Below are 14,012 nucleotides of genomic sequence, written 5' to 3' on the forward strand. Positions count from 1 at the left end.
GCAGCACAGTGTGAAGCATATCTCGGGATAAATGCCTATCAGAAGCCACAGTCTAGTTAGCGAGCTGAGATAAACCATGTTCTAGGAGAACTCACAATACAAGGTGTGGCGAGGAAGAAAAACACCCCAAACTAGGAATGAAAACATCCAGCTCCTGGATGCCTTATCTGACACTTCTTGCTTTGTGACTTTGAATAAGTCACTCGCCATCATCGCTCACTTTTCTCTTCCGTAAAAGGACTGGACTAGATGCTTTCGAGGGTCCTTTCCTGGCATGTAAGAAAGTAGACTCACAGCTGGGCATGGCGGTTCACGCCTGTAATCCCAGCGCTTTGGGAAGCCAAGGCAGGTAGATCACCTGAGGTCAGGAGTTTGAGACCAGTCTGGCCAACATGGCGAAACCCTGTTTCTACTGAAAAAATACAAAATTAGCTGGTTGTGGTGGTGCATGCCTGTAATCCCAGCTACTTGGGAGGCTGAGGCAGCAGAATGGCCTGAACCTCGGAGGTGGAGTTTGCAGTGAGCTGAGATCGTGCCACTGCACACCAGCCTGGGCGACAGAGCAAGACTGTGTCTCAATAAATAAATAAATAAATAAATAAATAAATAAATAAATAAATAAATAAATAAATGAAAAATAAACTCCTTGAGGGCAGAGACCTTGTCTCATTTGTTCATTGCTCTGTCCTCAGTACCCAGCAGAGTGCTTGGTACAACCAGGTGATGGATGAATACTTGTTGAATTAATGAAATAGAAGATAAAAACAATCAGTTTTTTAGAGTCTTAAAACTGAAAAATGACCCCAGTCAATGCTTTAATTTCACAGGTGAAAAAACAAAAGCCCAGTGAGAAGGGAGAAAATGTGCTTGTGATTACCATAGCTAAGCAGGAATGGAGCTGAGACTCAAGTCCCAGCACTGTGGGAACTCAATTGAGGGTAGGTTAGGGTAGACTAGACAAGTGAGGGAAGGCCACATCTTTTGACTATTCAGAGGTGAACTTCAGGGTAACAGTCTTCTGAACTAATAAAGTTTGGCTGTGGGGCAAGACGTAGTGAAAAGTATACGCAGTTATCTGGGTTCAAGTTCCACCTCTGCTACTTACCTGTGTGATCCTGGCCTAGCTACCTAATCTCTGAATCTGTTTTTTTGGAAAAAGAGATAATAATAATATCTACTTTACATAATTTCTGTCAGAATATAAGTAAGTTGGATATGGTATGTGAAAAAAATATTTTTCAAGATGTCAAATCTCATAGGTTGTTAATCTGTTTGGCCAAGCTCCCTCCTAGTAATATCTCATTCACTAACAAATCAACATAGTTCATTAATAATGGTTTATTCAGCCAGTTAGTTGTCACTTTGAAAATCAAATGGAAGAACTTTGAAGGGTGGGTAAGTTTTGATGGAATAGAGCAGGAGGAAGAAAAAGTGGGGAGATAGAATCTAGGTGGGGAGGGCCAGGTTTGGTGGCTCATGCCTGTAATCCCAGCACTTTGGGAGGATCGCTCAAGCCCAGGAGTTTGAGCCAGCCTGGGCAACATGGCAAGACCTCGTCGGTACTAAAAGTTAAAAAAAAAAAAATGTTAGCTAGGTGTGGTGGTGTGCGCTACTTGGGATGCCGAGGTGGGAGAATTGCTTGAGCCCGGGAGGTCAAGGCTGCAGTGAGCCAGGATTATGCCACTGCACTCCAGCCTGGGCAACAGAGTGAGATCCTACCTCAAAAACAGAAAAAAGAAAGAATCTAGGTAGGGGCATCACAGGGGCCAGTCCTGAAGAGCCAAGGGCAAAGCACAGAGAGGTCCAGGAGTCGGAAACCAGATTCCATACTCTGTGACTGGGAGAACCTGTTAACCCTCTTGGTCTGTTTCTTCATCTGAAGTGGAAGGATAATGACAGTACCTCTGCTAACTTGGAGGCTGTTGTAATATCACACGAGACCATGGATGTGAAGAATTTTTAGGGATCATCAACTGCCATCTCCACAGATAGGAGATTATCATTCCTTTATAAGAGTATGGATGACAGGGTAAGAGGCATACTTGAAATAAACCTTGCCTATCGTTACAGACCGAATTGTCTCCCCTAAATTTATATTTTGAAGTCCTAACCCCCAGGGTGACTGTATTTGGAGATAAGGCCTTTAAAGAGGTAATTAAGGTTATATAAAGTCATAAGAGTGGGGCTCTAATCCAATAGGACTGGTGTCCTTCTAAGAAGAGGAAGAGATACCAGGGATGTATGTGCAGAGAGAAAAGGCCATGGGAGAACACAGCGTTAAGACAGCCATTGGCATGCCCAGGAGAGACACCTCACTAGAAACCAACCCTGCCAACATCTTGATCTTGGACTTACAGCCTTCATAACTATGAAAAATAAATTTCCTGTTTAAGCCACCCAGTCTGTGGTATTTTGTTATAGCAGCCGTAGCAGAACTAATACACCCACCTTACGGTTTTGTTTCCTTTACTCCTTCCCCCAGAACAAGTTCAATCTTCATACTTAACGGCATTGCACAAAAATAGCTTCTGGTCAGCCAGTAAGGCAGGAGGCAGCGTGACTAATGGGCAGGACCAGGTGTTGGGACCTTGACCAGTCTATTGGCAGGTTGTACTCCTGAACTGCTAGGTGGGTGGAACCAGCTTTGTCTGTTCTCAGACACCAAGTTTGTCTTCCAAGATTCTGAGGCTCGACAGAATGATGAACTGTTTAAAGAGCTTTTAATCACAGGGAAGGATTTAGGCCCATGATTAAAGCTCAGCTTCCCCCTTTGTTATGTCCTGGGTAATTTGAATAATGTTGCCTTAAAAATAGGGGACAAGTAGGCCGGGTGCTGTGGCTCACACTTGTAATCCCAGCACTTTGGGAAGCCGAGGCAGGTGGATCACCTGAGGTCAGGAGTTCAAGACCAGCCTGGACAACATGGCAAAACCCCGCCTCTACTAAAAATACAAAAAAATAGCTGGGCGTGGTGACACATGCCTGTAGTCCCAGCTACTGAGGAGGCTAAGGCAGGAGAATCGCTTGAACCTGGGAGGCAGAGGTTGCAGTGAGCCAAGATCACGCCATTGCACTCCAGCCTGGGCAACAGGGCAAGACTCTGTCTCAAAAAAAAAAGAAAAGAAAAGAAATAGGGGACAACATTTATATCCTGATTAGAAGCTCCTAAAGTAAATAGGTAGGCTTCCTTGGGATTAGACTGTCAGAAATTTCAAAAAACAAATCTGGTAACTCTGCATTATTCAGTCAACAAATTTTCATGGCCACCTGCTATATGCCAACCTCTATTGTAAATTATACAGATACAATAGGAATAAAATAGACTTAGTTCCTTTTTTTTGTTTTTTTTTTTGAGATGGAGTCTTGCTCTGTCACCTAGGCTGGAGTACAGTGGCGCAATCTTGGCTCACTGCAACCTCTGCCTCTCGGGTTCAAGAGATTCTCCTGCCTCAGCCTCCTGAGTAGCTGGAACTATAGGTGCATGCCACCACGCCCGGCTTATTTTTTATGTTTTTAGTAGAGACGGGGTTTCACCGTGTTAGCCAGGATGGTCTCGATCTCCTGACCTCGTGATCCACCTGCCTCGGCCTTCCAAAGTGCTGGGATTACAGGCATGAGCCATCATGCCCGGCTAAAAATTTTTTAGACAGTACACCTGTAGAGGGCACATACCATGAATGGAACTTGCAGGACTGGAGGTTGCTCCAGGTGTGTCAGTGAGTGAGTGGTGAATGAATGTGAAGGCCCACGGCATTACTGTGCACTACTGTAGACTTTATAAACACTGTATACTTGGGCTACACTAAATGTATTTTTAAAATTTTCTTTCTTCAATAAATTAAGCTTAGCTTATAGTAACTTTTTGACATTACAAACCTTTTAATTTTTAACTTTTTGACTCTATTGTAATAACCCTTAGCTTAAAATACCAAAACATTGTATAGCTGTACAAAAATAGCTTATTTATATCCTTATTCTATATGTTTATTTCCATTTTTAAAATTTTATTTTTGTTTTACTTTTTAAACAGTTTTGTTTGAAACGAAGACAGACACATACACATTAACCTAGGTCAGGGCTATCCAGAGACCCTCCCTACCCAGGGTCAGGATCATCAATATCACTGTCTCCCATCTCCACATCCTGTCCCACTGGAAGCTCCATGCAATAATATACATGGAGCTATCCTCTATGATAACAATACTTTCTTCTCAAATATTTCCTGAAGGACCTACCTGAGGCTGTTTTACAGTTAACTTTTTTTTCCCATAAGTAGAAAGAGTACACTCTAAAATCACGATTAATAGTATAATAAATATATAAACTAGTAATATCATCATTTATTATCAAGTATTATGCACTGTATGTAATTGTATGTGCTACTTTTATATGACTGTCAGTGCAACAGGTGTGTTTACACCAACATCACCAAAAGCACATAAGTAATGCACTGCAACAGCATGGTATAATGGCCATGACATCACCAGGCAATGGGAATTTTTCAGCTCCATTATAATCTTATGGGACTACCATTAGATGTGTTATCTGGCACATAACTCTAAAACTCTTTGGCCTGGCATTGAAAACCCAGTACAATCTGGCCCCAGTCAACCTCTGTAGTTACCTCCTACCCTCCTATTTAAATGTCTTGTTCCAACCAAATCATCCTCAATCAAACCTTTCAAAACTCCAGTTCCCTAACTAGAATGCTTACTATGCCTTATTTAAATCCTATCCATCTGGCAAAGTATGGCAGGCAGCCTCTAAGATGGCTCCCATGATCTCTGCCTCGTGGTATTCACATCCTTGTATGTGGACTGAATTTGGTGACTCGCTGCTGATAACAAGAATACAACAAAAGTGATGGGATATCGCTTCTGAGATGAGGTTGCAAAAGGAATGTGGCTTCCATCTTGGTCACACTTCCTCTCTTAAACCTCTCACCGTGGTGAAGCCAGCACCGAGTCTTGAAGCAGCCCTATAGAGAGGCTGTGTCAGGAGGGACTGAGGCCTACCAATGACCACTTCAGTGAGCTTGAAACTGGATTCTTCTCTACCCTCTGATGAACCTTTAGGCTGACAGCCTGACTGAAACCTCATGAGAGACTGAGCCAGAGGCACCTGGCTGAGCTACACCTGGATTCTTGACCCATAGAAACTGTTGGATAATAAATGTTTTTAAGCCACTAAGTTTTAAGGTAATTTGTCATGCAAGAATAGACACTAGGCTATGCGTGGCAGCTCACACCTGTAATCCCAGCACTTTGGGAAGCTGATGCAGGAGGATCCCTTAAGCCCAGGAATTCAAGACCAGCCTGGGCAACACAGTAAGACTGTGTCTCTATAAAAAAAAAAAAAAATAGACAACTAAAACACAAAGTGGAGCAATATGTTACACAGCAATAGATAACTGATATACAAGACCAGTTCAAGTTGCTCCCCTGAATTTTCCTTGACCTAGCTTAGCCCAGAGCAACCTCTGCCTAATGTGAACTCAACGTAGAGCTGTTCTTCTCATTGGTCATTTTGCACAAGGGCAACATTAGTTATATTCTATCCTCTGTGTCTCGTCTTTTCCAAGTAACCTGAGGTCAGTAGCTGCTTAAATTTCTTGTATGTCTCTGGAGCAAGTGTTTGTGCAAGTAGAGAAAGCAGTAGGCTTTGAGAGGCTAGAACTGTGTCTGAAGGGTCTTTTCATTCATGTTTGGTGACTGACTGAAAAATGACTTGTTGGTGGGAAATTGAAGTGTATGTCAGAAGAGGGACCACAGCTTAGGAAGAGCTGATTTTTAATCTTCATCAAAATGAGGCTTCAGTGGCGAATACTAACAGCCAATCCTCCTTGTAAATTCTGTTGATTTCCTTCTTATTGTGTGAGGAGTTTAGCCTTCTGTTGGCAGTTGTGTTGTGACAAGCAGCAGAGAGGGGGTGGCTCTCGGACACTGGGGTCATTTCAGAGGAAGGGAAGTTGATTGTTTTCTCAGGGCCCCTTCTCTCACGTTTATTCTTTCCAGGGCCTCTGTAGCAGGACTGTGCTGAAGCCCATTTCCTACACGTAGCACCATTTATTTAAAACACACACTACATATACACAACAGACCAAATGCAAAGGAAAAAAGGGGAAAAAGGCTGCTGAAGACCAGAGTCACTAAAAGTTCAGGCTAAGAATAGACAAGGAACTCTGAGAGCTGCTCAGCTATGTGACCTCCTGCAGGGGCTTGGCAAGAAGCCCAATTCAGCTTTGTTTTTTCTGTGCTTTTACAAAGAAAGAGCACTAGCTTGGGAGTCAGGAGACCTAGGTACCAGACTTAGCTTTGCCAGTGCCTCTTTCTGTGGCCTTGGGTAAGTTTTTCCCCTCTCTTGGGCCTCAGTTTCCCATTTGTAAAATAAAAGGGTCAGACTAGGTTCCAAGATTTTCCAATTCCAATGCTGAGAGGATACAGAGGAAAACAGAAAGAACACTGGCTGAGGAACCAGGAGACTTGCCTTCTTGTCCCAGCTCTGCCACTGACCTGACCTCTTTGGGCCTCTGCTTCCTCATCTATAAAATAAGGTGCTATATTCATTCATCCAGTCCTTCAACGAATATTTCTTGAGCACCTACTATGTGCCAGGCTTGGTGCTGGAGATACGATGATGAGTCAAGCCAGACACAGTCTATGTTCTCATGGAATTTCTAGTCTATTGGGGGTGGAAGGGAGGAGGATAAGATGAACTGTAATCAAACAATCACATAAATGAAGGTGTAATTAATGCCAGGGTAAGAAAAACAGGGAAGAGCCACACTTAGTTCTCAGCAACTGAGGGATAGCCACAATGTCCACCAATTCCAATGTTCTGTGACCTAGTATGTAGCTCTGCAGGGAGGTGCAGAGGAGCCTTTGGAATAACTCATATCTAAAATCATAGGGTTTTTTTTTTTTTTCCAGAACGGCACAGCTCAATTAATCCAAGCAACCAACAACCATCTATTGGGGACCTTCTAGCAGGAATCAGTCACCCACCTCTGGCCTCTCTGGAGCTTTACACTAGTGGGCAGAATGGACTCATAAATGGACACAGCTATAAAATGCCTCACATCATTCTCTGATGGCTAATTATATGTTTCAAACACTAATGTATCTAAGAATTAGGTGAGAATTGGATGTGGCAGGACAATCAGAGAAATTTTCTTACAAGTAGAAATTGAGATAGGCTCTGAAGGTTTGCTGCATAGTTTCAGATAAACAGAAACAATATCAGGGTGCAGTGGGCCCATTCCCTCCTACTAGACAGTACAGGTGCATGGGACATACGAGAGATATCTGGCCGGGTGTGGTGGGTCACACCTGTAATCCCAGCACTTTGGGAGGCCGAGGCAGGTGGATCACGCAGTCAGGAGATCAAGACCATCCTGGCTAATATGGTGAAACCCTGTCTCTACTAAAAATACAAAAAATTAGCCAGGTGTGGTGGCAGGCACCTGTAGTCCCAGCTACTCGGAGAGGCTGAGGCAGGAGAATGGCGTGAACCCAGGAGCTTGCAGTGAGCCGAGATAGCGCCACTGCACTCCAGCCTGGGCTACAGAGCGAGACTCCGTCTCAAAAAAAAAAAAAGAGATGTCTCAAGTAAGAGACCCCTAAATTTCATTTTGGGGCAGGAGAGATTCAAACCCTACTTGTTTTGTCAAAGAGCAAAAGACCTCTTCTGTGACCTACTCTAAATCCTGTCCCTTGGATTAGGAGGCCTGCTACTGATGGGATTCCTAACTTGGGGTAGCCATCTCACCTCAATGAATCTGTTATCTTGTAAAATGAAGGGGTTAGATGATACCCAAAGTCCCTTATAACACCCAGAAAGATGGCTAAATCTTCATTCTTTGTAAGAATTTTTACTACTTTATAATAAAACTGATGGTTGCTACTATGGAGTATGAGCTATGCGATCTTAGGCAAGTTACTAAGTTTTCAAAACGTGTTATACTTTCTTTTTGAAATTCATTTTAATTTTTAAATATTTTATTTTCTCTTATATTTTTGAAACAGGGTCTTGCTCTATTGCCCAGGCTGGAGTACAATGGCACAATCACAGCTCACTGCAGCCTCAAACTCCTGGGCTCAAGCAATCCCCTCACCTCAGCCTCCCGAATAGCTGGGACTACAGGCATGTGCCACCAAGCCTGGATAATGTAAAAAAATTTTTTTGCAGCAACGAGGTCTTGCTATGTTGCCTAGGCTTGCTATGTTGCTAGGGTTAAAATGGCCAATTTTATGTTATATATATATTTAAACCATAATCTTTAAAAGTAATATACCAAAAGTAATTCACTCATATAAAGTGAATTATACACTTTAAATGAGTGAATTATATGGTTTGTGAATTATACCTCAGTAAGAGGATATTCTGCATCCCAACCTAAACTTCTGCCCCTCCTCAGAGGCAACTATTTGTTTCTTAGCTTTCTTTCTAGAAAGATTCTAGGCATAAACAAGTACATCTTAAAATCTATCATACTTTTCATACAAATGAAAGGAAGTGATATACCATTTTATACTCTGCTTCTTTTTACTTAATATCTCTTAGGTTGTTGTGTATCAGCACATGCAGATTTACTGCATTCTTTTTTTTTTTTTTTTTTTTTGAAACGGAGTCTAGCTCTGTCACCCAGGCTGGAGTGCAGGGGCACAATCTTGGCTCACCGCAAGCTCCGCCTCCCGGGTTCATGCCATTCCCTCGCCTCAGCCTCCTGAGTAGCTGGGACTACAGGCGCCTGCCACCACGCCCGGCTAATTTTTTGTATTTTTAGTAGAGATGGGGCTTCACCGTGTTAGCCAGGATGGTCTCGATCTCTTGACCTTGTGATCCGCTCGCCTCGGCCTCCCAAAGTGCTGGGATTACAGACACGAGCCACCACGCCCAGCCTCGATTTACTGCACTCTTTTCCACTTCTACATAGAAGCCCACTGGAGGGACCGATCACACTTTATTTAATGAGTTATCTTATTGATGAACATCTTGTTTCTAGTCTTTTTTTTTTTTTTTTTTTTGAGAAAGGGTCTGGCTGTGTCACCCAGGCTGGACTGCAGTGGCATGATCACGGCTCACTGCAGCCTCCAACTCCCGGGGCTCAAGCAATCCTTTCGCCTCAGCCCCTAAAGTAGCTTGAACCACAGACAGGTGCCACTATGTCTGGTTATTTATATATTTGGCAGAGACGGACTCTCACTATGTTGCCCAGGCTGGTCTTGAGCTCCTGAGCTCAAGTGATCCTCCTGCCTCGGCTTCCTAAAGTGCTGGGATTATAGGCATGAGCCACCATGCCTGGTACCCATGGTTTTAGGCAGACACATGAATACATCATCTATAGGATCCTAGTTCTGGTGTTGCAGGGTCCAAAGGTTAGCACATGTTAAATATTACTATTGCCAAACTGACTTCCTTAGAATCTATACCAATTTACACTCCTACCAAGAATTCATTCACTCACTTTTTTCATTCAACCAATATTGAGTACCTGTCATGAACCAGGCACAATTCTAGGTCTTGGGGACACAGCAAATGAGCAATAACAACAGGAATAAAAAGATAAAAATCCATTCCCTAATGGAGCTTACAGTCTCATAGAAGGAGAGGGCAAACAAAAAAGTAAAATATGTAATGTTTTAGGTGGCAATAAATGCTATGGTTGGCCAGGCGCGGTGCCTCATGCCTGTAATCCCAGGACTTTGGGAGGCTGAAACAGGGGGATCACGAGGTCAGGAGATCGAGACCATCCTGGCTAACACGGTGAAGCCCCGTCTCTACTGAAAATACAAAAAATTAGCCGGGTGTGGTGGCAGGCGCCTGTAGTCCCAGGTACTCGGAAGGCTGAGGCAGGAGAATGGCGTGAACCCAGGAGGCAGAGCTTGCAGTGAGCTTGCCTTGGGCAACAGAGCGAGACTGCGTCTCAAAAAAAAAAAAAAAATGCTATGGCTAAAATAAGGCAGAGAAAGGAGTGCTGGCCATGGGTAAGGGCTGGTAATTTAAACAGGATGGTTAGGGTATAAAAATTCTAAGCCTCAGCTTCCTTATCTGTGAAGCAGGACAATAATAGTACCTATGCTGGCCAGGGGCTGTGGCTCATGCCTGTAATCACCGCACTTTGGGAGGCTGAGACGAGCGGATCGTTTGAGGCCAGGAGTTCAAGACCAGCCTGGCCAACATGGTGAAACCCCGTCTCTACTAAAAATACAAAAATTAGCTGGGCATGGTGTTGCACACCTGTAATCCCAGCTACTTGGGAGGCTGAGGCAGGGAAATTGCTTGAACCCGGAGGCAGAGGATGCAGTGAGCCAAGACAGCACTACTGCACTCCAGCCTGGGTGACAGAGCAAGATTCCATAAAAAAAAAAGTACCTATGCCATAGGATTGTTGAAGGAATTCAATGATATTATGTCTGGTATACAGTAAAAATTTCCTCAATGAAAGCTATTCTTATTATAAACAACTTTACAGCTAAGGAAAGTGTGGCCCAGGGATGAACAATTTGCCTGTGGTCTCAGGGAAAATTAGCAGTTGGGTAAGAACCAAAACCAGGCCTCCTGACCCTCCATGCAATGCACTTCCAAATACATCAAGGGACCAAAAGCACTAAGACACTATCCTTCCGGGGTTGCTAACAGGCAATGTGGTTTTAGCTTCAACAGTGCTCTGAGAATGTGATTTTCAACATGCAAAAGAGGGGAGGGGAGATGTGAGAGTACACAAGGTTCATTAAGGAGAAGCAGGCCAACTTCACTCAGGCCTAAGGCTGAGCCTGCTGGGGTTTGCTCACAAGACATTCAGATCCAGGATAGTGTTCTCAGCCAAAGGCAACAAGAGTTCTGGCTGCTGCTGGCCCATCTGCTCTGATGAGACTCTCCCAAACCCTGGACTCCCATTGGTTTCATTCCAAGGAATCTCCTGGAGGAAAGATAAGCAGCAGTTAAGTCACAGCTGTAGAAATAATAAGATCTGGAGGGGCACTTATATCTGTTTGGCCGAGTTAGATTTTCAAGCAGGCCAAGTATGTGGTGGTGGTGGTCTCTCAACTCTGTGCCTTTTCCTCACCCCATGGCACCTCCTCTCCCTGTCCACAGCCAGATACTGTTTCCCCAGGCCTTCTGCCTACCCAGAGCCCTTTCCTTGTGTGGGTTCTATCCTTCCTTTAGCCCTATCCTTTCTTCAGTGAGCGTTTCATCGTTTCATTCCCTCCATTCCTCCTTACTCCTACTTCAGAAATATATATATATATATATATTTTTTTTTTTTTTTCTTGAGATGGAGTCTCGCTCTGTTGCCCAGGCTGGAGTGCAGTGGCGCAATCTCGGCTCACTGCAAGCTCCGCCTCCCAGGTTCACACCATTCTCCTACCTCAGCCTCTCCGAGTAGCTGGGACTACAGGCGCCCGCCACCACGCCCGGATAATTTTTTGTATTTTTTAGTAGAGACAGGGTTTCACTGTGGTCTCGATCTCCTGAGCTCGTGATCCGCCCGCCTTGGCCTCCCAAAGTGCTGGGATTACAAGCGTGAGCCACCGCGCCCGGCCGGCATCTCTACTCTTAAGAAGGGAAACATAAGAAAGAAAAGGCACTTTGTCCCAGATCACTAGCCCCTCAGTTAGTTGAACATCATGATGTAGATCTGGCTGTGAGATTTCTCTGCAAGGCTAGAAAGAAGAAGATTGAGAAACATTCAAACAGATTGATAAAAAGGGTTCTTGAACTCAAATTTGAGGAAGTGACCTAAGAAGATTTCAAAAGATGTTAGAATTATAAGCAAATTATGTGGATGTTTCCACTTCTGTTTAATCTGTGGACAATTACATTAACAGATGGAGCTTCTGCTGGGGCAATCTGAGAAAACTTAAAAAAAAACTCAGTGACTATCACTAATATATACTATCTTTCAAGCTGGCATCCATGATCTTATTTTTTATTTTATTTTTTGAGACGGAATTTCGCTCTTGTTGCCCAGGCTGGAGTGCAATGGCGCGATCTCGGCTCACTGCAACATCCGCCTCCCGGGTTCGGTGATTCTCCTGCCTCAGCCTCCTGAGTAGCTGGGATTACAGGCATGCGCCACCACGCCCAGCTAATTTTGTATTCTTAGTAGAGACGGGGTTTCCGCCATGTTGGCCAGGCTGGTCTTGAACTCCCAACCACAGGTGATCTGCCCATCTCGGCCTCCCAAACTGCTGGGATTACAGGCGTGAGCCACCATGCCCAGCCATCATCCATAATCTTAATTTCATCCACAGAGAAAGGTAGAGAGCAGCAAGGGGAATTGAGACATGAGATTCTGAACTCTGAAATAATCTATGATAGTCACTACATCATTGTTCGTGCCTGGAAAAACAATCCAGACCCCAAACTTTTCTTCTTTGATGCCCTGCAATGGGGTTGACAATGAACTGTCACAGGCTTGAGCCTTGTGCCATCATCAGTACAGCAGAAACAGCTGCAGACATTTTGGGTGAAAAATTGACCAAGCCTGCTTATATCCCTCTGCCTGCTGGGACAAAAATATGGTCAGACTTCCAGAGTCAGCAGTGCATCCTAGCAGAGAAACACTGAAGGAGAGATGGCACTGTTTTCACGGAGTCTTCAGTGACTTTCCACTGAGCTGTGGGAAAATCTGACAGTTGACTGTAGCTGAGTCATAACCCAGAGGTCCTGACCACTCAGATATTTGAAGATTCCTTTCATTCCTTTCCCAAATGGGGAACCTGGCAAACTTCATTTGGTTAATTCCATTTACCTCCTGTTCCTTGCAACTACATGTAGGTGTAGAGTAGTGTGCTCTCAGCGGTAGCAAAAGGGTATCAGAATAACAGCATATACACTTTGTAATTATAATAGCTTGTATTTACCTTCTACTTACTGTGTGTTAGGCACTTTCTATAGATTTTTTTTTCATTGAATCTTTACAACTGTCCAGCAGCATATTTACGATTATTATCCCTAGTCTACAGATGAAGAAACTGAGGCTTAGAGAGGCTAATAACTTGCCCACAGTCACATACCTTGGGTGTGAGGTGCTGAGTTTTAACCTAAACATTCTAACTCCAGAGTTTGTGCTCTAGCTACTATGTTATACTGTAGCCAAACACCAGCATGGATATCCCAAGCTCAAAGGCACTTCAAATACCACAAATCAATCAATTTTCCAGCTGAGAAAACAGGCCTAGTGAGATTATAGGAATTACCTAGTGATAGAGTCAGGGTTCCAGGCAGGTTTCTTCACTCTAGAGTTCTACACTCTCTCCACTGCATCAGAATACTTCAGGTTCGTAGCCAAGCCATGTGGTGCACACTTGTAGTCCCTGCTATGATTGCGCCACTGCACTCCCGCCTGGGTGACAGAGTGAAATCCCATCTCTAAAAAAATAAAATAAAATAGAAAAAGAATGCTTTGGGTGCTCTCCATCATCTTGAGAATCTAGAGCTTTTCTGTATCTTATCCCTTATTCTTTAGGGAATGGAACTTAATTTTATATAAACATAAAATATTTTCACATAGTTTTTGTACAATATACTGATTTCCCAATCCTTCCCCCCTCAACTTTTTTACATAGACTTTTTTTGAAATGGCATCTTACTCTGTCATCCAGGCTGAAGTGCATGGCACAATCTCAGCTCACTGCAACTTCCACCTCCAGGGCTCAGGTGATCCTCTGCTACAGCCTTCTGGGTAGCTGGGGCTATAGGCACACACCATCACGCCCAGCTAATTTTGTGTTTTTTTATATAGATGGAGTTTCACCATGTGGTCCAGGGTGGTCTCAAACTCCTAGGCTCAAGCAATCCACCTGCCTCGGCCTCCCAAAGTGCTGGGATTACAAGCATGAGCCACTGTGTCTGGCCTATGTAGACTTTTAAAGGGCATTTTAAGTTCACAGCAAAAGTGAGTGGAACACATAGAGCTATCTCACAGACCCCCTGCCTCCACACACAGCCTCCCCTGCTACCAACATCCAGCACCAGAGTGGTGCATTTGTTACAACTAGTAAACC

The 14,012-nt window shown here is 43.9% G+C and overlaps 1 long non-coding RNA gene across 2 annotated transcripts in view; it reads right to left on the bottom strand.

Annotated features, from left to right (window-relative positions):
• The window catches only part of LOC131381959 (uncharacterized), a 63,924-nt gene that overhangs the window by 30,960 nt on the left and 18,952 nt on the right, over positions 1–14,012 (bottom strand). The window contains exon 2 of one of the 2 annotated variants that reach the window (XR_009211059.1): positions 13,206–13,377. The exons of the other annotated variant lie outside the window; for it this stretch is intronic. This is a non-coding gene — a long non-coding RNA (uncharacterized LOC131381959). The remainder of the gene's footprint in view (positions 1–13,205; positions 13,378–14,012) is intronic. 2 annotated transcript variants of the gene reach the window in all.

The sequence above is a fragment of the Hylobates moloch genome, unplaced genomic scaffold (assembly GCF_009828535.3).
Source record: "Hylobates moloch isolate HMO894 unplaced genomic scaffold, HMol_V3 SCAFFOLD_19, whole genome shotgun sequence".
Taxonomy (NCBI): domain Eukaryota; kingdom Metazoa; phylum Chordata; class Mammalia; order Primates; family Hylobatidae; genus Hylobates; species Hylobates moloch.